Here is a 22,324-nt window from a genome sequence, read left to right as displayed (position 1 = left end):
CATGACTTGCCAGCTCTTATACTCAATACCCTGTCCAATGAAGGCAAGCATACTATATGCCTTCTTGACCACTCTATTCACCTGTGCAGCAACCTTCAGGGTACAATGAACCTGCACTCCCAGATCTCTCTGCCCATCAACTTTTCCCAAGGCTCTTCCGTTCATTGCATAATTCGCTCTAGAGTTAGACTTGCCTAAATGCATCACCTCACGTTTGTCTGGATTGAAAGCCATCTGCCACTTTTCCACCCAACTCTCCAGTCTATCTATATCCTTCTGTATTTTCTGACAGTCCCTTATGCTTTCTGCTGATCACTGACTATATTCTCTTCCTCATTCATTGGTGTGCAAGGAATGTGTAACCTTGAGTGTTATAGAGCATTCTGTGCATGTGGCACATTAGTTACTTTAATACTTGATTGCCTACACACAGCCCTACAATCTTGGAATCAAAAACACGTATAATGGCTTCACCCCATATCCTTCTGATTCAGAAAACCAGGACAGCGAAGACTCCTCCACAGCTTCATATAGACCAATCATCCCCTCATTCCTAACCCAACCATGTTGATGAGTGTAAGTTGACCTTCAGCAATGTACAGTATTATGTGATCTGGGTGGGATGTGGGTGTAATGAGAGCCAAGAGCATGTTAATCTTAAACTACAGTGAATGCTTCACTTCAGTGTAAATTCCTTAACCGAGTGTTCATGCAAGTTTTTATCTGGTTTCTGTTTTCATTCACTCATTTTTGGGTATTTGAGCCGTGCAGGAACAAATGTAAACAAAGGTAGACTTCCGCCATTTCTACTGTATATTCTCAGTAAGGCACTCTTCTTTGTGCGGAACACAATAACAGTTCATGTACTTTATCTTCCAATTCCCTCACTCTCAATCCTCATCCTCTAACCTATGCTTCTTACCCCCATCACTGCTTTCTTTTTCCTCAGGCATTCCTTCTCCGAAGGTTCAATCTCTCCCAGTCACCATAGTCCTTGAATTTCCCCTGAGCCCACACCCTTGCAGCTCCCCATGCCCAGCCTTAAACCTATGCCATCCCATATCCCTCTCCAGCACATTTTGTGAGCCCACTGTCAAACTGTTGTCCCTGCCTTCACTGTCAATGTTGCCCCTATTACAATGACTCTCTGCTTCACAATGCCAACTTCTATTCCCCAGGATTCTGCTGGTGGCCAATATAGCCACTCTCTTTACATTTAATTCCCTCCATACCTTCCAAGCTTCCCATCTTTATCTGAAACTTTTCTGGTAAACCCCTTTTGCGTTGAGCCCCTTTTGTGTTTGACCTTTCATGTCAGCCCCAGTCAGGTTTGTTGCCTCCATATCTGACTCTCTTTGGTAGGCTGATTGGCTCAGCAGGCTGCATCCCATTGCACAGTAATTGGTAGACAATTACAAGACCAATAATTAACTAAGTTTTCATGAACACAGTGGCCCAGTCGGTTTGCATTACCTTACACAATAATGGTTTAAGCAAAGAGGCACTGAGAAAAAAACATAGTTTTGAAATAAAAAAAGAAAATGCAGGAGTAACTAGGCAAGTATGGCAACATCCATGGAGGGAGAAACAGTTAATGTTGAGTCCAATATGAATCTTTTCAGAAGCAAAGAAGTTACTGAAGAAGTGTGAATTCATAGGAGCTTCCAAGAAGAAATCTACAGGACCAAGTTTATGCCTTTGTATCTGGGCAGGTTTGAGTCGTACCTTTTCCTAATTTTTGATTAATATTGTGACACACTCTGAAAAGCGCATGAATTCTTGAGCTGCATTACTACGAAGCTCAGCACAAAAAGTTAATGATTTCATCAAAGTACAGACAAATTCTCCAATTTACCTGTCAGATCAAATTAGGTTAAGAGAAAACACTGCCAATTTTCCCATCCTTAACAAGAACTGCTGATTATTACAAATAAATAAGTTCGAGCCGTAGTTAAACAAAACTGCGAACTCGCAACATATACCTCCATTTGTTGAAATCCTAACCTTTTTAAAATGCAAAACCGCACTAAGAGACTGAATGAAGTGTATATTTTCTGAAGACATCTTTGGAGAAGAATTTGTTTGAGTGACAACTAGGCAGTAATTTGCATGGATTTCTTTGAAACAGGCCAGACAATTTTCTATTCTCTTACAAAATAACCCTACAGTCTGCAACAGGTTGCTCACCTTATGAGTTAATGTTTAAACATGCTCCTTGGCAAGTTTCAGTTTGTTTATGCCTGATGTCAGTGCCAAAAGTAAGAAAAAAACAAGACAAGGTGAAGATGTATCTTGACACTCAAGTCTTGAAACTTATAAGTTCAATGCTGATCAAATGATTATGGTGACAAACAATATTGCGATGATGAGGAGACTGTGTGATTGGAGTTTTTGTAAAGAGATAAGTTGTATTTACATATCTGCTGAAGATTGGAACAAAGGTCTGTCAGTGTTGCATAGATAATTGTTTTAAAGGGACAAAGAGAGTGTATAATACACCTTCCATATCTAAATTCTTCCTACAAACCAAAGTTAAAGCCAGGAAGAAAGGAAGCTACAAATAATTTTATTTTTCTTTCGATAATACAAAATCCAGCAGGAGGGAAAATCAATTGATGTCTTTGTTGAGACAAATAATTGAATGCCACACTACTAAATGGAGTTGGTAGTCAAAGTTCAGGGTTATAGAGTCAGATATTGCAAGAACACAGTCACTTGAGTGGAAATGGAAGAAGATATCCAGATAAAAGGTGAAAGAGGTCAGAAAGGTTAACTGAAAGTATGTTGGAAGATAGAGAAAAAATTGTTTTTTGCAGCACTTCTGGTCAAATGCAATACCTGAGTGAAAAACCCACTGCCAGTCCTGTATGGGTGCCCAAATTAAATCCCCAGTCAGATCCTGGAGGCATATTTTAAGAATGACCTTACTGGATTTGGGGAAGTAACTTTGCTGTTTGCTAAGGAGCAGTGATAATAATTCAAATTTGCTTCAGGGGCTCAATTCAGTCAAATAACTTGTCATTTTAATTGAATAGCAGTACAGTTTTCAATAAGTGGGTTAGGTAAAAATTTTCCCAAGTGTCCACTCATGCTCCAAGTTGTGCTATGAAAATGGGCACCCTACCCCATACATTTTACTGTTTTTCTCTCTGAAATTCTTGATTGCTGCATACCGATATTCTCCATTATTGGCAAAATCAGATCAGGGACAAGAATCTGTTGCTGCTCAATTTGAGCTACCATTGAGCTGATACCTATTAAGTGGCAGATTGGTATTTGCAGTAAACGTTTGATTCTCTGAATAAATAATAGCTTTGTTCCTTCTGTATTTTTTGCAGAGTGCTGTTGATCTTTTACAGTTAGTGATGGAAACGATGTTTAGTACTTCAAAAGGTGGTGTGGGGAAAGAACCACAAGTTCCTTTGGCGGCTGCTTAAGTTATTTACCTGACCCTTCCCTGAGCCACTAAGAAGTGTTAACAAGCTAACCAGTTGCAATATATCCCTTTTGTTCCCTTTACATCATCCTACCTAGACTAAAAAGTGAAGAACCATGATCTGACATTCCTGATGTAGGGCTTATGTAGAGCTCCTCGGATGCTGCCTGACCTGCTGTGCTTTTCCAGCATCACACTCTCGACTCTGACTCTCCATCATCTGCAGTCCTCACTTTCTCTAAGTACCATAATCTGACAAATACCTCCCTGTTATTTCTGCACTATCAATTCTCACATATGCACTTGCCTGCCCATTCTACACTGATGCTTGACATTTCAGCACCACCCACAGCAGATTGCGTGGGTAACCAGAATTCTTCCTTGGATGCTGCTGTCAATATGGTCATATTCCTGCAGCACAAATTTATTTATGATGGTAAGTACATTAAAATAAACCAGAACAGCAGAGACCTGTAAAGTATTGTTTCATGCTGGCATAATAAATTACAACTCTCAATTATTAAAACACACTTGCCATAACAAAATAAGCTTCAATAAACAGTTTTAAAATTGCAGACAAATCCACTAATAGCACTGTTTTTTTTCACAGTAGGGAGCTAGTTGGCTCAGTTGGCTAGACAACTCATATGTGGCTCAGAATTACAACAACTTTGCAGATTTAATTCCAAGTGAGGTTGACCTGCCTGCTCATTCTACCCATGAAAGTGGAAGGCAGTCACAAACAAGCCACTACTCACGAAAACTCAGAATGAAGCATTAGCAGACAATAAGCCAAGGAATTGCCTTCTGATAGAGGATACACATCATGACAAAGTATCTTTCACTGCTCTCATCCCCTTAATGGTTAGTGCCTTGAAAGGTCCAGGCTCTCTCTCTAGCTCAGAAACTTCATGTAAAGTGCTTGTGAATTCTTACCTAAGTTAGCTCCTGGATAATACCAGGGGCCAAACATTCTCTAAATATATGGAGGTAGTCTTTTATTCATGTTCTTATTAAAGTAACACTACAGTCTAATTAATGTACACAATGGAGCAATTTTTATGATAAAACTTCACAAGGATCATGAATTCTGTTTTCCTCTTTTACTCCCCTAGAACTATTACCCTTTATTAAAATCTGAACTTTAAAAAAAAAGGTATGTTCTCTGGATTTTGAAATTAATTATTCAAATAAAATCATATTGACTTCAAATTTAAATTCAGAACCAAAATTGGCTTAATTTGCATTTTGCTGCTAGTTGAAATATTAATTTCACAATGTAAAATTAATTTAATTTTTAAGAATGCTAATTTAAAATACTGTAAACCTGGTAAAAGCTTTAGAAGATCTATGTAATCATACTAGTATGTATTTATATGTGTACATTTACTACTTGTGGATGTGGTTTTGAGAAATTTACCTTTTCCCTTTCCATATAAATGTGACCTACATTTAGAATAGAATATCAGGAATTTTTGTAAGCTGGTGCCTTTTCCAATGCATAAATACATCGAAGAGATTCTGCCTTATCTTGTATAATTTTTCAACAGTAAACTATGAAAAGATTCTGCATTATACACTCTAACCCATTTTCACTTTCCAATTGTATTTCCTACTTCATAAACTTGTTGAGCACTTGATAGACATTTTAATGAAGTAAAATAAATTATTTGCTATTCAATCATTACATTAAAATGATTTGTTTTATTTTTGTGAAATTAAATTTATGTAACAATATAATTAGAGTATTTCGAAAACCTTTGTAAAAACTTGTTTAAACAGTAATAAAATAGCAATATATTTAGTACATTTTTTTTTATTATTGTGTTGTCCTTTTCTATTTATTTCTATCCAATACATGTGGCGGTGGGTTTATATATTACTGCTTGTGCCTAAGCTGATTTTCTGGACTGTTCTTTCACAAGTGATCTCAATAGAAGCATAATTCAGATTTTTGAAGGAATCATTGATGCATAAAGACAATTTTAAACGTGGGTGGAAAATTGCAAATTTACTTTGTGCAGTCATATTAAACAACTGATCCAGAGTGGACTATTGTCACACATTGCAGCTGTCTATTTCACTTCTGCCACAAGCTTGCAGCTTAAGGAGATTGGTACTGTAGCATGCAATGTATGCTCTTCCTAAAGGAGAGTTCTTCGCTCATTGGTTGCTGATGCTTCAGCCTCGTTTCTTGGAAGCTTTTCCATAGGATCTCTACAGTGTGGAAACAGTTATTCGGCCTGAGTTCACACTGACCATCTGAAGGACGTCCCACCCAGACCCATCCCCCTAACCTATCCCTGTAAACTGCATTTCCTGTGGCTAATGGACCGAGCCTACACTTCCCTGAACACTTTGGGTAACTTAGCATGACCAATCCACCTAACTTGCTCATCTTTGGACTGTTTGACTTTTCTTAATGGTCATTTGACATTACTTGCCATTCTGAGAAACAGGGCAAGGATGTAAGTCCCAGGTCTATTTTAGCCAGACCAGAGATGAAACCCATGCAGTTGGTGTTATGATGACAGTAGCCACACAGCCAAATGAACTGTCACCTCATACTCTGCATAAGTACAATATTGATTCCAGTTGTAAAAGTAAAATGCTGCAAATGCTGGAAATTTGAAATAAAGATAGTAAATGCTCGAAATCCTCAAAGGTTCTGGCAACATCTGTGAAAGAGAAACAGGATTAATGCTTTAGGTCAATGTTTTATTTTTCAGCATTCCCAGTCTTGATAATAAATACCTCCTCATGTTGCCTGGCTTGCTGTGTTCTTCCAGCCTCCTGCTTGTCGACCTTGATAATAAAAATGTTTGGAAATGTGACAATATAAGCAAATATAATCAGGGATGAGAAAAGGACATTCAGCTCACCATAGCTTACCATTGAATACTGAAATGGAAATTGCTGAAAAACCTCAGCAGGTTTGGCAGCATCTGTGGAGAGAAAGTAATGTTAATATTTCTGGTCCAGTGACCTTGTTTTTGTTTCTGATTTCTAGCATCTGCAATTCTTTGGTTATGTTTGTTTATTCTTACCTTTGAATATATCATTGAGGATAGAGAGCTAATGCCCTGATGAATTGACCATAAGATGTTAAGTCTTAGGGGACAAGGTTTTACTATCTATTCATAGTATTTGAAAATTCTTCTATTGCCAGTGTTCATTGCCCATGCCAAATTGCTCTTGAGAAAGTGGTAGTGAACAAACTTCTCAAACTATAGACAACCCTGTTGCCTAAGTATATCCAGAGTGCTGCTAGGGAGGCAGATCAGCAGTTTAACCCAGTGACAATGACATATTTCTAGTGATATTCCCACGTACCTGCTACTGTTGTTCTTCTAGGTAGTAGAGATCATGGGTAAGGAAGCTGCTGTTCAAGGAGACTTGGTGAATTGCTGCAGTGAATTTTGTAAGTAGGACACTATTATTACTGCATACGAATGATGGAAAGTGTGGATGTTTAAGGTGGAGTAGATGATGTGCTGATCTAATAGGCTACAGTGTTCTGGATGATGTCAGCTCCTTGAATATTATTGGAATTTTACTCATCCAGGCAAGTGGTACCCATGTAGCATGTGGTTGACTTGCTGTGCATCTCTGATTATGCTCAGAATTGCCATTTCTCTAAGGTGTAAAGAATCAAAACACATGCCACAGATATTATCTGAATTTCCATCCATTTAAATTAAGATATGAAATATTCAGTAGCTTCAATACCAATTTGTGACATTGCCTGACCAATTGCCCCGTATGCACTCCATCTGATCTATTGTTTCACACCCAAATTCAAAAGAGTAAAATATGCCTTTATTTTCTGTTATGTATTAATACCAGTTCATAGGGGAATCATTTAGCTGCATTAGTTTGGCAGTAAGACACTTTATTGACTAGCTTAATAAATTTCACGTGTGTCCATTGCAAGTGCATGTTTTTCAGTTTATTACTGAACCTGATGTTTTCAATGGGCTCATACATAACTAAATTATCATAGAATTCTAAACTGTGTTTACTCAAGTAATAGTTGATCTCATGTAAAAGTTGACACCCCATTTTTGGCCAGAAAATCTGGTATTTTTCCATATATCCCGTGATATATTTTTCCATATATCCCAGTTCTTCACACAAAACAGATCAACATTTATAAGTAAGTGTGCCAGTCGTACTAGTTGAAACTTTATTGCTGGAACAGCACAGCAGGTCAGGCAGCATCCAGGGAACAGGAGATTCGACGTTTCGGGCACAGGCCCTTCTTCCTGAAGAAGGGCCTGTGCCCGAAATGTCGAATCTCCTGTTCCCTGGATGCTGCCTGACCTGCTGTGCTGTTCCAGCAATAAAGTTTCAACTTTGATCTCCAGCATCTGCAGACCTCACTTTCTCCTGCCAGTCGTACTACTCTGCTCCAGGTCTTCCAGTCTGCCAGCTGTCATACTCCACTCCGGATTTTCAGAATGACTGTAATTCAGTGTGTTTTTTCTATTCGTTTAGAGATCAGTTGGGATTCTGCTAATGATATGGTATGAATTTTGATGGGCATGAATTTCAACCACTTAAAAATAGTATCCATGTAATAATCGACCCAAAAAATTTAAACTTAAAAAAAGTGAAAAAAAATTGACTATTACTGTAGTACATATGATACCCCCCCTTAGTTTCTCATTGTTTGACATGATAGACCTTGATTTTCATTCAGGGTTTAAATAAAAAATTCCATTATTTCAATCTTCCTCTTGTTTTATTTTTAACCACTATAATTTCTGATTACACACTAAACATGGTTTCACCCAGATACATAATGACTGTCGTGAATTAAGATTGAAGGTATATACATTATTTCTATCTAGTTATTGTTATTCATTCAGCAACAAACTTTTGTAATTTTGCACATGAGCAATTAAGGAAATATACCAATAAAGAAACATTCCCCCACTCAAAGCCACTATCTGTATAATGGAAAATCATGATATAAAAATTTAATTCAGCATCAAAAAGTATTGGAGAAGATTGATGATGGCAGAGCAGTGGACGTGATCTATATGGACTTCAGTAAGGTGTTCAACAAAGTTCCTCATGGTAGAATGGTAAGCAAGATTAGCTCACACGGAATAGAGGGCGAACTAGCAATTTTGAATACAGAACTGGCTCGAAGGTAGAAGACGGGGGTGGTGGTGGAGGGCTGCTTTTCAAACTGGAGCTGTGATCAGCAGTGTGTTACAAGGATTGGTGCTGAGTCCACCGCTTTTTGTCATTTATATATATGAGTGGAGTCGCAGGCAGATAGAATAGTGAAGAAGGCGTTGTGTATGCTTTCCTTTATTGGTCATAGTATTGAGTACAGGAGTTGGTAGGTCATGTTGCAGCTGTACAGGACATTGGTTAGGCCACTGTTGGAATATTGTGTGCAATTCTGGTCTCCTTCATATCGGAAAGATGTTGTGAAACTTGAAAGGGTTCAGAAAAGATTTACAAGGGTGTTGCCAGGGTTGGAGAATTTGAACTATAGTGAGAGGCTGAACAGGCTGGGGCTGTTTTCCCTGGAACTTCGGAGGCTGTGGGATGACCTTATAGAGGTCTACAAAATTATGAGGGGCATGGATAGGGTAAATAGACAAAGTCTTTTCCCTGGAGTTAGGGAGTCCAGAACTAGAGGGCATAGGTTTAGGGTGAGAGGGGAAAGATATAAAAGTGACCTAAGGGGCAACTTTTTCATGCAGAGGGTGGTACGTGTATGGAATGAGCTGCCAGAGGAAGTGGTGGAGGCTGGTACAATTGCAACATTTAAGAGGCATTTGGATGGGTATATGAATAGGAAGGGTTTGGAGGGATATGGGCCGGGTGCTGGCAGGTGGGACTAGATTGGGTTGGGATATCTGGTCGGCATGGACGGGTTGGACCCAAGGGTCTGTTTCCATGCTGTACATCTCTATGAATCTATTTGGATGTGAATTTAGGAGGTATGGTTAGATTAGATTACTTATAGTGTGGAAACAGGCCCTTCGGCCCAACAAGTCCACACTGACTCTCCAAAGAGCAACCTACCCAGACCCATTCCCCTACACCTAACACTTCAAGAAATTTAGCATGGCCAATTCACATTACCTGTACATTTTCAGACTGTGGGAGGAAACCGGAGCACCTGGAGGAAACCCACAAAGACACAGGGAGAATGTGCAAACTTCACACAGACATTTGCCTGAGGCGGGAATTGAACCCATGTCTCTGTCACTGTGAGGCAGCAGTGTTAACCACTGTGCCACTGCGCCGCCCACTAGTTTGTTTGCAAATAACACCAAAATTGGAGGTGTAGTGGACAGCGGATAAGGTTACCTCAAAGTACAATGGGATCTTGATCACATGGACCAATGGGCTGAGGGGTGGCAGATGGAGTTTAATTTAGATCAATGTGAGCTGCTACATTTTGAAAAGGCAAATCCTGGCAGGACTTCTACACTTAATGGTAAGATCCTGGGGAGTGTTGCTGAACAAAGAGACCTTGGAGTGCAAGTTCATAGTTCTTTGCAAGTGGAGTCGCATGTAGATAGGATAGTGAAGAAGGTGTTTTGCATGCTTTATTGGTCAATGCATTGAGTTTAGGAGTTGGGAGGTCATGTTGTGACTGTACAGGACATTGGTCAGGCCACGTTTGGAATACTGTATGCAATTCTTGTCTCCCTCTTTATGAAGGATGATGTGAAATTTTGAAGGGTTCAGAAAAGATTCTCGAGGATATTGCCAGGGTTGGAGGGTTTCAGCTGTAGGAAGAGGCTGAATAGACTGGGCTATTTTCCCTGGAGCATTGTAGGCTGAGGGGTGACCCTATAGAAGATTATATAATCATGAGGGGCATGGAAAGGGTGAAAAGCTAAGGTCTTTTCCCCAAGATAGGGGAGTTAAAACTTGAGGGCAAAAGTTTAAGGTAAGAGGGGAAAAATTTAAAAGGGACCTAAGGGGCAACGTTTTCACACAGAAGGTGGTGCATGTATGGAATGAGCCGCCAGAGGAAGTGGTGGAGGCTGGTACAATTAGAACATTTAACAGGCATTTGGGTGAGTATATGAATAGGAAATGTTTAGAGTGATATGGGCCAAATGCTGGCAAATGGGACTAGATCTATTTAGGGTATCTGGTCGGCATAAATGAGTCGGACCAAAGGGTCTGTTTCCGCGCTATATATCTCTATGACTCTAAAAGGCTACCAGTGTTACTTTCACTAACAACCAATTTAAGATTATCATTTGAGCTCACAATGCAAACTCACTTATCCCTGCCAAAAGCTATATATATTCATACAGAAGGACCTGTCCTCTGTGGGAGGAAGGAGCATGTCCAGGCATACACCCATTTTGATTTAAAAAAATGCTTCAGGGACAATTGTTCCTTGATGCAATCTCCATGGAAATGCCAATCAGAATTAACTTCCCAGTTGATCAGCGCCCTGTTCTCATGCAGTATAAAATTGTCACACCTTTTGACATTTTCCAATTTTACATTCAACATCATGGCTTTTTTTCAGCCACACTAAAGTTCTGCACTATTTCTAAAGTGAAATATAGGAGCAACAATCCCTGTCTCTGGATGTCTGGGAATAAAAAAGAAAAGGGAGGCTTTTAACAGATACAAAGGGAGTCAATCAACGAAGACTCTAGTGGGATATAGAAAGTACGGGGGGAATCTAAAGAAAGCAATTATGAGATCAAAGAGAGTGCATGAGAAAATGTCAGCAGTTAAAATTAGGGAGAATCCCAAGACATTCTTTGAATATATCATGGCAAAGAAGATAACTGAGGAAAGAGCATGACCCATTAGGACAAACGATGCATGGAGGTGGATACATTGGTCGGTCTTTAAACATGTACTTCACATTTGTCATCACTTTGGAGAAAGATGGTGTAGGTACAGAATTTGGGAAGTTGAAATGTGAGATTGTTGAGCAGTTTGACATAAGGAGTCAGGAGATACTGGATGTTTAGGGCTTCAAAGTGAATAAATCCCCAGGGCTGGATGAGTTGTTTACCGGGCTACAGTGGGAGACAAGGGAGGAAATTACAAGGGCCCCTGACTCAAATTTTTAATTTCTCTCTGGCCACAAGGGAACTATCAGAGGGCTGGAAGGCAGCTAATGTAGTTCCACTTTTCAGGAAGGGTGGTAGAGATAAACCACAGACCTGTGAGTCTCATATCAGTGATAGGGAAAGTATTGGAGCAAGTTCTGAAGGAGGGAATCAATCTTCATTTGGAGAAGCATGGTTTAATCAGGAATAGAGAGCATAGCCTTTTCAGAGGGAGGTGATCTAAAGATTTGATTGAATCTTTTGCAGCGGTGACCAGGTGTGTAGAAACAGGTAGTGCAGTTGATGTAATTTATGTGGATTTCAGCAAAACCTTTTACAAGGTCCCACATGGAAGACTGATAAAGAAGGTAAAAGCACATAGGATCCAGGTAACCTTGAGGTTCAATGCACAATTGGCTTAGTGATAGGAGACAGAAAGTGGTGATAGAAGGTTGTTTGTGCGACTAGGGGCTGGTAACCAGTGGCGTAGCACAAGGATCAGTACTAGGTCCGTTATTGTTTGTGCTATACATAAATGATATAGAATATAATATGAAGGGAGTGATATGTGAATTTGTGAATGACATGAAGATTGGACAGGTGGTTGACATCAAGGAAGAAGGTCCTGGTCACAGAAGGATATAGATGGATCAGTCAAATGGCAGATGGGGCCTTTAACTCAGATAGTGTGAAATGATGAACTTTGGAAGAAGTAATAAGACTTAAGGGAGTACTTAATGAATGGTAGGACACTTGAAAGCTATGAGGAACAAAAGGATCTTGGGGTGCCTGTCCACAGATCCCTGAAGGCAACAGGACAAGTCAATATGGTAGTTAAGAAGGCATCACAGAACACTCACCTTTATCAGTTGGGACATAGAATATAAGAGCTGGGAGGTTATGTTGGAGCTGTACCAAAACTTTAGTTAGGCCACAGCTGGAGTACAGTGTGCAATTCTGGTCACTGCACTATAGGAAGAATGTGATTGCACTGGAGCGGGTACACAGGATATTGACCAGAATGTTGCCAGGGATGGAGCATGTCAGCTATGAAGAGAGGCTGGATAAGTTTGGGTTGTTTTCTCTTGAGCAGAGAAGGCTGGAAGTGCATCTGATTGGGTTGTGTAAGATTATGACGGGCATGGACAGGGTGATAGAAAGCAGCTGTTCCCCTTAGTTGAAACTAAGGAGAACAATAACAAGTCAACAATAAGTGGACATATTCTAAGATGAAAGGCAGGAGGTTTAGAGAGGATGAGGATTGTTTTTCACTCAGAGGATGCTAGGAATCTGGAATGGGCTGCCTGGGAGGGAAGTTGAGTTGGGAAATCCTACACTTTTAAAAAAGTACTTGAAAAAGCATTTGAAATATCATTTCATTTAAAGCTGTGGACCTAGTGCAGGTAAGTGGGACTAGTGTAGTGTTGGGTTTTTTTATTCGGTGCACCTCAATTGGATGATGCACCTCTTCCGTGGTTTATGATTTTATGATACCAAGGAACGACTTAAATATTTAGGCTCCTTATTGTGGTGCAATGGTAGTGTCCACACCCCTAGACCAGGAACCCTAGGTTCAAGTCCCAATTGCTCCGGAGGTGTTTAATAACATCTCTGAACAGGTCAATTAGGAAAATAGTTTAAATGCTAATTGTTGCAAATCACTCTGGTTATAACATATACTAATGTATAAAAACAGCTATCTGTAAAAAGGTACTCAAATTTATAAACAATTTCATTCACCAATACAAAGTTACAATAAATAAATGACAACCACAAAATGAGTTGATTTTATCAAAAATAAGCCAGTGTTAAAAATGACTGCACATCTGTAACTTTAAATTATCATAATTTGTTTTTAATGATTCTTTTTCCATCATGTTACTTCTGTCACACTATTAGTTTTCCTTACTTCTGATCAAGTCCTTTACAACCTGTCTCTAAGATAATTTACATTGTTGCCTCCTTACAGTGAGGTCTGTGTTGAAAAAGTAATCGCATATTTTTATATAAAAATATCCATTAACTATGAAAAAGCTTTGTGTTTTGAATGTTAATTATTCTCATAACCAACTTAAGATAATCAGTTAGGCTCATAATGTGATTCATTCATTCTTGTCATCTATTTAGAAGCGTGTTCATAGTCTAACTGGCACGATGATGATGATCACCCACTTTTACAGAGTTCAGGCAATTAGTCTTTTTAAAATCTACATGCAATTTTTTTTCTAATATATGATTTATTTTCCAACAAAGACACTGCCAGATCTCAGTTTCATTGTTCCTGTTTACACAATTCCTTGTTTATCCACAATAACCTCTCAACAACTAACATCCCCCAACCTTTAGTGGTTCACACTAATTACTATTAACTTTCTTTCTTTCTTTCAGGCAAATACAACTGAAACACAGAGTGCAGGTTATCAGCAGAGTGAGAAGGTACAGATTGAGTGAAAGGGGAGGTCAGTGAAGGGGCAATGTGGGATCTTCTTTCACCATTCAGTATTCAGTTCTTACTTTGATGCAGCAGAAGTATCTGCAGAGCTGAGTTAATGATAAGCTATTCCACCTTCAATAAATGTCACGTTAAGGTATGGGAAGGCAGCTTGGTCAAAAGGAATGTACATCCAGAAGCATGTGAGAAGTCATGGCCACACCATGTATCTGGGACAAGTACATATGCAATCACCAGTTGCACAAGTTTGTCCTCAGGTGTTTACAAATGCCGGAGTCACTATGCTGCATCTCTGAGGCTGAGAACAATGTCAGAGATGCCCAAGGAAGTTGATGTCTTCACAGGTGCCTCCTCTCCAGTTTGTTTTGGTAGCCTGGGATAAGAGATTCCTATGAGTCAATGGGAATATTGCATTTTGCAGGGAGGCTTTGAGGGTAACCTTGAGGTGTTTTCTCTGCTTGTTATTAAAAAGTTCATCATCTGTAATTTCAAGATCACTGCCTATCCCATATATCAGCGAACACAGAACAAGGAGAATTGAGCAACTGAATACAGAGCTGAAGAACTATTGTTGGAGGGCATCAGGTTTCTGAAACATTGGGACCAGTTTTCAGGCAAGTGGAGCTGTACTTGTACATGAATGGGCTGCAAACAGACCAGAACTAATATCCTCACAGCAGGAGTCATTACTACTGTTGGGGAGGGTTTAAATTAGATTGGCAAGGGAATAAGAACCTGAGGGGAGCTCAGATTGGAGGAAAGCAAGACTGGTTATAGGAAGTAGAAACATAATAAGCAGAATTAGAATACTGACAAAGCAAAGGCATGTGCCAAGTAGGATCAGAATACAAAATCATGTTAAAAGTAGAGAATTAAAGGTTCTTTATTTGAATAGATGCATCATTGGAACATACTAACAAATGAATTAAGAACAGGAGAAGACCACTTGGATCCCTGAACCTATCCCACTATTCAGTAAGATCATGGTTAATCTGATTGTTCCACATTTAAGGCCTCCCCAGTTGATTTTTCACCTCTATGTTTACCTCTGCCTTAAAAAGATTCAAAGACTCTGCTACCAATATCTTTTGAGAAGGAAAATTCCAAAGATTCTTAATCCTTTGTGAGAACAAACGTCTCCTAATCTCTGTCTTGAATAAGTAATCCCTTAATTTTAAACATTAATCACTAACTTTAGAAAGGAACCTTCCTTTCAATATACAACTTGTCAAGACCTCTCAAGATCTTCTATGTTTTACCCATGGGAGACTGGTGAGCAAGGTTAGATCTCATGGAACACAGGGAGAACTAGCCATTTGGATATAGAACTGGCTCAAAGGTAGAAGTCAGAGGGTGGTGGTGGAGGATTGTTTTTCAGACTGGCGGCCTGTGACCAGTGGAGTGCCACAAAAATCAGTGCTAGGTACACTACTTTTCATCATTTATATAAGGATTTGGATATGAGCTTAAGAGATATAGTTAGTAAGTTTGCTGATGACACCAAAATTGGAGGTGTAGTGCACAGCGAAGAAGGTTACCTCAGATTACAACAGGATCTGGACCAGATGGGCCAATGGGCTGAGAGTGGCAGATGGACTTTAATTTAGATAAATGTGAGGTGCTGCATTTTAGGAAAGCAAATCTTAGCAGGACTTATACATTTAATGGTAAGGTCCTAGGGAGGGTTGCTGAACAAAGGGACCTTGGAGTGCAGATCCATAGGTCCTTGAAAATGGAGTCGCAGGTAGACAGGATGGTGAAGAAGGCATTTGGTATGCTTTCCTTTATTGGTCAGAGTATTGAGTACAGGTGTTGGGAGGTCATGTTGCAGCTGTACAGGACATTGGTTAGACCACTGGTGGAATATTGCGTGCAGTTCTGGTCTCCTTCCTATTGGAAAGATGTTGTGAAACTTGAAAGGGTTCAGAAAAGATTTACAAGGATGTTGCCAGGGTTGGAGGATTTGAGCTATAGGGAGAGGTTGAATAAGCTAGGGCTGTTTTCCCTGGAGTGTCGGAGGCTGAGGGGTGACCTTATTGATGTTTAAAAAATCATGAGGGGCATGGATAGGATAAATAGACAAAGTCTTTTCCCTGGGGTTGGGGAGGCTAGAACTAGAGGGCATAAGTTTAGGGTGAGAGGGAAAAGATATAAAAGAGACCTAAGGGGCAACTTTTTCACGCAGAGGGTGGTACGTGTATGGAATGAGCTGCCAGAGGATGTGGTGGAAGCTGGTACAATTGCAACATTTAAAAGATATCTGGATGGGTATATGAATAAGAAGGGTTTGGAGGGATATAGGCCGGGTGCTGGCAGGTGGGATTAGATTGGGTTGGGATATCTGGTCGGCATGGACTAGTTGGACCGAAAGGTTTGTTTCCGCGCTGTACATCTTTATGACTCTATGACTCTAAGTGACCTCTCTCTCCTCTGAACTCCAATGGGTACAAGCTTGGCCTGTCTAACATTTTCTCATCAGGTAATCTGCATATTCTGAAGATCCAATAGCCACTCAAGGATTCCAGGAGATTTAAGTTGGTATGGCCATAGGAAAATAATCATTGGGACAGGTTTTACTATTGGAATGGAATTTAGGAAACTCCTGAAAATGAAGGGAAGCACCAGTAGGTGGTCACTTGAAGGTACTACTCAGCAGAATAGGCAGATTTGGAGACTTTGGAAGCAACTGTGAATTATTTTCTATAAGAACTGCAATTACATGATGAATCCAATATGTGATAACCACATAATGGATATTGCTCTCTGTGGTTTCAAGTATGGGGGCCCAGATCTTCCAAGATCAGGGTCAGCAACACGTTTCCATTTAGAGATGTTCTCCATATGAAGCTCTGGGCCTGAAGCATTCTCAGCTCTAGCAGTTTAGCATAGTCCAGGAATCGGCGCAGTCAGGAGCAAAGTGGCTTGGCATTGAAATCAGACCCTTTTCATGACAATTCCTGCCATACCTTAAATTGTAATGATCCCAAAACCATTTGTACAGCTACCAATGAAGGTAGGTTTGTATGGTAAGTGAGGGAGAGACTAGGGTCCCAAATAGGTGGAGACTCAAGTGCCAGGTGGGTGAAGGAGAAAGGTGCCAGGCATGGGTGTAGCATGGGGGAGAAAGTGAGGACTGCAGATGCTGGATATCAGAGTTGAAGAGTGTGATGCTGGAAAAGCTCAGCCGGTCAGGCAGCATCTAAGGAGCAAGAAAATAGATGTTTTGGGCATAAGCTGTTCATCAGGGTGTAGCATGCCAGATAGGTTGGGATAGCAGGTGGATGAGGGGTTGAAGTGCATTGTGAGTTCATGTAGGATGTGACGTACGTTGGTGTGTGCTTAAGGTGAGTCAGAAAAGTGGGTGTGTTTGGTTTGTGGGAGCGCTGTCAGGGCAGATCCGGGTGGGAGTTGGAGTCAGAAGGGTCAGGACTGGGGCAGGGTGTGTGATGGGTCCAGGACATGGTTTTGGGGATGGATGGAAGTATTCAGGGGTCAGGTAGAGGGTGGTCAGAAACATTGAGGATGTGCAGTTTGGAGGAATCAAGTATTGGGCCAGGTCAAGTGGGGGGCAAATCAGGAGCGATGGAGTCTTGGGGGCGTCAGGGGTCAGAATGGATCTGTGCATAGACTTACAGTTACAGAATTGTGTTGAATGTCTGAAGTGGAATCAAGGCAAATCATGGGTGGGATCAGTCAGTTTGTGAGGGGGAGGCTGGGAATCAGGTCTGCCAGGGATGGTCAAGGGCATGGAGGGAGTGACAGTTTCCATGGAGAATCTGACTATAACTGATTCAAAATGCCAGTCCACTAGAAATGTCAACTCTCATGAAATTTCAATTCACTTGGAGTCGGCTGCATTGGGACTTCTACAATGGTCCTGGCACACAACTCCTGTCTGCAGTATTGCAGGGAGGATCTGGGTCATGTTCTCTCAAAAGTAGGGCTTCATCAGTAATGCTTTGGTTTTCAATCATTTTCTATAGTAACAGATTTAAAACTGCAATCTTGTGTTACTTTCTCAGTCATTAGCTGAAAATACTTTTTTTTTGAAGTTAGCAATCTCTGAGGAGATCAGAATGGGTTGGGGGAAGTGGAAATTTTAAATTCTACTCTGAACCCCCTTGGATAATCAAAATTATTCCAAGAGGCTATTGTAGCCATGATTAATATCATACAGTATGTATCTTCTGTACAAAGTAATCTTCACCCCAACTCATAACAGATCCAACTCTCATGTGAAGGAATTCAGTGAGTCATCATTTAATACCTGAGCTGGCAGTCTGTTCTGCAGGTTTAACATTTTCCAAGACAAGACCTATCTCCTGGCACCTAACCTAGTTCCAGCCTTACATAACTTGTAATGTGAAATTGTTATCCCTGTCCTTGTTAACCTTTGAATTCAAATAGCTTTCCACTACTGAAGTATTCCTATAGAAATTATTGATAGTGAACAATTCTTTTTATCTTGTAATTCTCAGGATGTTGACATACTATTTTAAGGACTAGTCTAATCGATCCCAAGTTCCTCACCACCATTCAGTTTTAAGTAGCAAAGTTTACTTTGTTCATGTTTGTGCTCCATTTGCACTAGCGGAAATGTGTACTAATGTTATTAACCTGGTCCTTATCAGCCACTATTTTCTGACTGTGGTTAGAAGGAGATAGGGAAGCTTGACTGAACCCCTGAACCCCACTTCTTTAAGCATGCCTCACCTATATATTAGGGAATATGACAGACATTTACATTCATGCTTGGTCTTGTTTACTCAAGTTGCTGTGCACATTTTTATTTTGACAGTCTGAGTGACTAAGCACCACATTTTGTCCATTATAGCCTACTCAGGACAGCTGCCCTCTCAGGCAATGCCAGCTAGGTGAAGGGCCCATAGCAGAGCAGTTTCAGCAGTGTTAATGGGAATATTTGACCTGGGAAAAGAGGACACCATAGAGGATGATATCCTCACAACCTGCTAAACGGGATTGGGGGGGGGGGTGGTAGGAGGTGGGAGAGGAGAGGGTGGTGGTGGTGGTGAGCGCTTGCCAGGGCCAATCAGGCATGCTCCAGTGATGTTGGTGCCATTGTCTCAGAGGCATCATTGCTGCCAGACAGGCCCTCTGTGCAGCAAAGAACATCCAAATAGGGAGGCACTTATCAGGTATGAAGCTACAGGTAGATGGCCAGTGTTCCCTTGCTGGTCTCCCCACACAGCACACAATATCCACCTCTGTCATCACTGCTAAAATGTCAGTGTTGGCAAAAAGAGAATCTTTATTGCCCTCTTGTAGTGTGGTCAAAGTGTTAAACAGCAGGAACTATATAAAGGAGATGTTTACTCTACAGGCAGCAAGGTTAGACTAAGCTGTTTCCTGCCCAAAATGGCAATGACATCATCATTACATCATGCTATTGAACACAGATACACAACAGAATCAGTACCAACTAACACTTCTCCATGGCTAATTAGATGACATTGTGGCGGGAAGATAATAAGCATTCCACCTCACCATTTTGCAGCAATTCCTTCTTTCCTCAGTGGTTTGACTTTTAGGCTAAATATTGCCCAAGAAAGCAATTTGTTCTTCTCTGAATAGTGTGATTAGATATGTAATGTCTGCCTGCTAGGCCAGTTAGAGCAACAGTTTAACATTTCATTCCAAAGACTTCCTCAATATTCTGGGGTGTCAGTCTGGATTTTGTGCTATGTTTCTGGCAGGGACTTTAACCTACATCATTCTGACTCACAGGCAAGAGTGCAACTATTGAGTCATAATCAACACCTAAAAGAAATTATGGTCTCCCAGCAACTACACAAAAACATTCTTTCTTTCCTAATACTTAATGAGGCACAAATCTTTATTTGTCAGTTTCTTCTGCTTCACAGAGAATTAAAAGTAATTCATCTTGTTGCATACGAAATACCAAAAATCTTTAATGGATGTGCATGTAATACCATATTAAGGCAGTAATACAATCGGGGTTGAAGAGGTGTCTGCCCTGTTCTGTGATTTCTGATTATGTAGTTTTAATGTTTTTTGTCCAATCGTAAAAATGATATACTTACATATACTTACATTCTTAAAAATAATGGCTTCGTTATATCAACTGAGATGTTATCCATACTACCATTTTAATCAGACATCTGATCCAGATATTAACTGCACAAGGCGGGTGGACAAAGAGCAGAGCAAGAGAGATAAGAGACTCAACAGTAAGGGGTACAGATAGCCATTTCTGTGGCTACAGATGTGAATTCAAGATGGTGTGTTGACTCCCTGGGGCCAGAGTCAAGGACATCACTGAGTGGTTGCAGGGCATTCTGAAGTGAGAGGATGAACAGAGGGTGGTTGTGGCTCACACTGGTATCTACGACATAGGCAGAAAGAGGCATGAGGTTCTGCAACAAGAGTTTAGGGAACTAGAATTCAAAACCTCAAAAGTTACAAATTATGGATTTCTTTTGATGCTATGTGCTAGTGAGGATAGAGTAGATGAATGGGTGGCTGAACAACTGGAGAAGGAGGAGCACTTTTGATTCCTGAATTAATGAGTCCATTTCTGGGGAACGTTTCATCTGAATGAAAACAGGATCGAAACAATAGCCTTATGGAGTTGTTAGCGCGGATGAAATGATATCAGTCCGAGCCCAGAGTGCGGTTCAACAATCGGTAACGTTTATTACTGCAGTAACGCCGGCGGAGATCAGCCGAGGTCCGAATATCGGCTGCTCTGCTGTTCCCGCGCGCAGCTTCATATTATATACTTTTAGTTGTCAGGATGTGTGGGATTTGAGGATGAATGGGATGATAGTTCCCCATCATCACTGGAGTAGGTGCGAATAGGCTGTTTCCTGCCGTCCCAGGAGAGTTGCAGGGCACACACAATAATGGGTATGGGTGTGTTTCAGTCAGTCTCTTGATGCGTTTAGGAGATGGGTTTCCATATTTAATTAATTCCGGAGTTTTGGTCCATGAGTCATGGGTAATGTTGGTCTAGTGTGGATTCTATCTGTCCTCTGTCTCCTATCTCCCAGTCACGTGGGCAGACCGGCAGCTGCTGCGTTTTTGTGGGTTTAAAGCTGCGACTGCTGTTTAAAACACAAAAATGAATTCTTATCGTTTCCTGATGTAGGCATAGTCCCGTGGAAAATGTGGGGTGGCTCTGATGCCCGCTTGCAGTCCCCCCTTTCGGCAAGGGGTTGGACACGTCCACACCCCCGATGCCGATATTTTAAAAGTCGGTTCCTGGCCCGGTACATTCCGCCGGCCGTCATGCTGCAGTCATGGGGCCTTTGGATAGTCCCGGGAGAAGGTCATATTAATTCGAGCCCTGTGAGCTCACGTGCCTGATCGCCCGCCAGGAGTCGATGGCGTGGAGCATGCTCTTCCTGGCCTTCCGTTTTTTGTGCTGGCGGCATGAATGACATGCCACCAGGAGCCAGGCCAGAGCCAGCAGTAACTGTATGCCTACAATGGTGTGCGAGATGATTCGGATCCAGGGATGGATGTTTATGTTCAGGCCCCAATCCCACACCCTCTGCGCCCACCCCTGGGACTGCAGAGCTGTGTCTGTGTCCTCCTCTAAATCCTTTACATGCGACCGCAACTGGTGATACAATTTCACCGAGTGTCCTACCCGGGTCCTAAGCTCCCGTAAGACCTCAGCCAAATGTGGGATGGGGGCTTGTTCAGGCTCCTGATATTTCATGAGGGTGTCCCTGAATTTATCAGTAATTTGTATGGACTCGGGGTTCCGTCGTCGGACCACTGAGATGTGAGCTTGCCCAACCGTGACTGGGCACCTGGGGATGAAGCAGAACTCGTGCTGGGGAATCGGGCACTGCAATCCATTATACCAAAATGAGGTTTCAAGAGTGGAGACACAGTATCGTCCTCCCCCACCATATCCCGCCCTAGTGAAGTGGGGGCCCGTGGGTTCGATTTCAAGGGTGCAGCCCTGTGTCCAGTTGAACTCGCAGTCCGCTGTTTCACTCCTTCGTAAGGGGTGAGGGCAGATGGTAATTGCCCCCCGCTGCTTGCAGCCTGTAAGCGGCACCCCGTACACAGCGCCGTTTCGAGATATGGCTGTGTGGTGAGCTAATCGATATTTGAGGGAAGCATTTTCCCGTATGACTCCGATGTTCTCAATGTGAAACAGGGGAAATGGCCCAGACCCTGGGGTGACCACAGGCATCAGGAGGACAATCCCGACTCCTGTCGCCTCACAGTCGGGAATCACTGGGTATACTCTGGCCATACCCTTCAGAGTCCGGCTGTCGAGCGGCCCGGAGCGCCCCGCGAGTGAGGCCAGTTTGGGACTGTCGATCCAGTCGGGCAACTCCCCCCTTTGGACCTGGTCAAGATTATGCCGGATCTGGG

The 22,324-nt window shown here is 41.4% G+C and overlaps 1 long non-coding RNA gene across 3 annotated transcripts in view; it reads left to right on the top strand.

Annotated features, from left to right (window-relative positions):
* The window catches only part of LOC122551562, a 7,383-nt gene extending 2,727 nt beyond the window's left edge, over positions 1-4,656 (top strand). The window contains exons 2-4 of one of the 3 annotated variants that reach the window (XR_006312139.1): positions 434-576; positions 1,623-3,872; positions 4,047-4,656. This is a non-coding gene — a long non-coding RNA (uncharacterized LOC122551562). The other 2 variants (XR_006312140.1, XR_006312138.1) reach the window with 2 other exon arrangements.
* The last annotated feature ends 17,668 nt before the right edge of the window (positions 4,657-22,324 follow it).

Source organism: Chiloscyllium plagiosum, chromosome 7 (assembly GCF_004010195.1).
Source record: "Chiloscyllium plagiosum isolate BGI_BamShark_2017 chromosome 7, ASM401019v2, whole genome shotgun sequence".
Taxonomy (NCBI): Eukaryota; Metazoa; Chordata; class Chondrichthyes; order Orectolobiformes; family Hemiscylliidae; genus Chiloscyllium; species Chiloscyllium plagiosum.
The sequence above is the reverse complement of the archived record's forward strand: the minus strand, read 5'-3'. Positions and strand labels throughout refer to the sequence as shown.